We start from the raw sequence: 2,204 nt of genomic DNA on the forward strand, positions 1-2,204 counted from the left end.
TATATGTGCACCCCTCGCTTCTTCACAAACACACATATAGGTGCACTACAATGATAATCAGCCTGACAAGAAATTTTTTTATCCCATGTAATAAAATAAGTGAACAATTTTATTAAATTTGATGGAATTTAAGTACATAATAGTAATCATAAAAAAAAAAAATTCAATATTTTTCACTTGTCAGAATAACTGAGGTTCGAATTACTTCCCCACACTTCTTCACCAAAAAATTGAGTGGGGTTTACATGAGACCCATTAGGGTTTCATTATTAATGTATTATTTTTCATTTAGATGTAAGTCCCACACCAATTTTATAGTGAAGAAGCGTGGGAGAGTACTCCGACAAGGAGGTGATCTGCATTCGTAATTAACCCGTCATCTTTACGTCTTTGCTAGAGGTAGTTTCTTTGCTCTCATTGCTTGCACCCTTGAAGAGAGATTCTCTCCATCTGAAGTTGGTAAAGAGAGCATCCATTTCTTCAAGAGTCCTCCCTTGTGTCTCAGGCATGAACACATAGAAGAAAACCCACGCAATAATACCCAGCCCTCCAAAGAGGAAGAAAGCACCACCGATGGTGATGGCGTTGGTCAGAGACAAGAAGGTCGTGCCAATGGTGCCACTCATGGCACGGTTAACCGCCACGCCCATGCTGCACCCTTGTGCTCTCAGCCGTAGAGGAAATATTTCTGCGCTATAAACCCATGCAACGGGTCCCATTCCTATAGAGAAGAATATCACGTAAAGGAACACCATGACCGTACACATTATTATAGCCCATGTCAGCTTCTCATTTGGGTGGGTATCCACCATTGTCAACCCGAATCCGAGAAACATCAATGATGCCACCATACCACCCATGCTGGTCAGCACCAACGTTCGCCGTCCGATTTTGTCAACGAAAAATGTAGCCACCAAAATGAATACGGTTTTGAGGAATCCAACGGCTACCGTTGCTCCAAGCTTCTTGTTCTTATCTGTGATCCCAGCCTTCTCGAAGATTCTTGGGCTGTACAGTACAACCGCATCAATACCCGTTATTTGTTGGAAGAGATGAATTCCAAGCCCTACGAGTAAGACACGTCGCACTGCTGGTGTAGGATGAAGGATTAGGTCTTTCCATACACCTTCGCCATGGCTCTTCTTGTTCACCTTGACGACATCATCGTTGCACTCTTCGGGAATCCCTGCGGCTTTCTTGATCTCGGCGAGTCTCAACAGTGCTTCCTCTCTAGAATCGGACGTTTTCTCAAGAACTTTTCTCGCTTGTCCGAGTCGACCCTGCAAAACGAGCCACCTCGGTGACTCAGGCATTGCGAGAACGCCAATCCCTAACATTACAGCCGGAATCGCTCCGACCCCGAGCATTACACGCCAACCCAAATTCAATGCAAGCCCACTGAAAGCGATGTTTGCAACGTAACCGAGCAAGATTCCGATGTTGACGAAGACTTCCGGGAAAGAAGTTAAGAATCCACGACACGACGCCGGTGCAACTTCGGCGGTATAACAAGGAGCGATCATGATAGCATAACCAATTCCAATGCCTGCAATGAATCTTCCTATCATGAGCAAAGGGTAATTGGGTGCTACACCCATGAACAAAGCTCCAAGGAAGAAGTTGACGGCGGCGAAGACGATGGTGTAACGACGTCCGATCAAATCTGATGTTCTTCCAGCTACGGCTGATCCAGCAAGAGAGAATAGATTGATGCTTCCGACTAAAATTTCAAGTTGTGTGTCGTTTAGAACAAGATCTTTTTGCAGGAAAACTGCTGCTCCACTCATCACACCAATGTCTGACAAAAATAACAAAAACAAGTAAATATTCGATCCTCCACAAGAAAGAAAGAATGTTAAAACTAGAAGAAAGACTCACCATAACCCATGAGAACTGAAGTCATGGATGCTAAGATTGCACAGGCCAAAGCATATTTGTTTTTCCCTGGGTTGGCCTTGGGCTGAATCTCCGGTGGTACTGTTACTTCCATTGTTTCTGTTCATCAGAGGAAGACAAAGAATAATATTAAAAATAAGAATACTGCATGCATGCATGCATGCATGAATGGATTTTGATTTGGAGTGATATAAGGAATGGTACAGATTCTTGTTTCATACCTTTTTTTGTAGAGAGATTTGAAAATTAAGAAATGCAAGCTTTTTCCTTTGGAAAACTCCCTCTATTGCAGATCTTTGAATTCTCCT

General features: G+C 43.2%; 1 pseudogene; it reads right to left on the bottom strand.

Moving 5' to 3' along the window:
- Positions 1 to 368: 368 nt before the first annotated feature.
- On the bottom strand, positions 369 to 1,990 carry LOC149014738 (polyol transporter 5 pseudogene; annotated as a pseudogene).
- Positions 1,991 to 2,204: the final 214 nt, after the last annotated feature.

The sequence above is a fragment of the Hakea prostrata genome, chromosome 5, assembly GCF_041222555.1.
Source record: "Hakea prostrata isolate BN-2017 chromosome 5, UWA_Hpros_2, whole genome shotgun sequence".
NCBI classification, from domain to species: Eukaryota; Viridiplantae; Streptophyta; class Magnoliopsida; order Proteales; family Proteaceae; genus Hakea; species Hakea prostrata.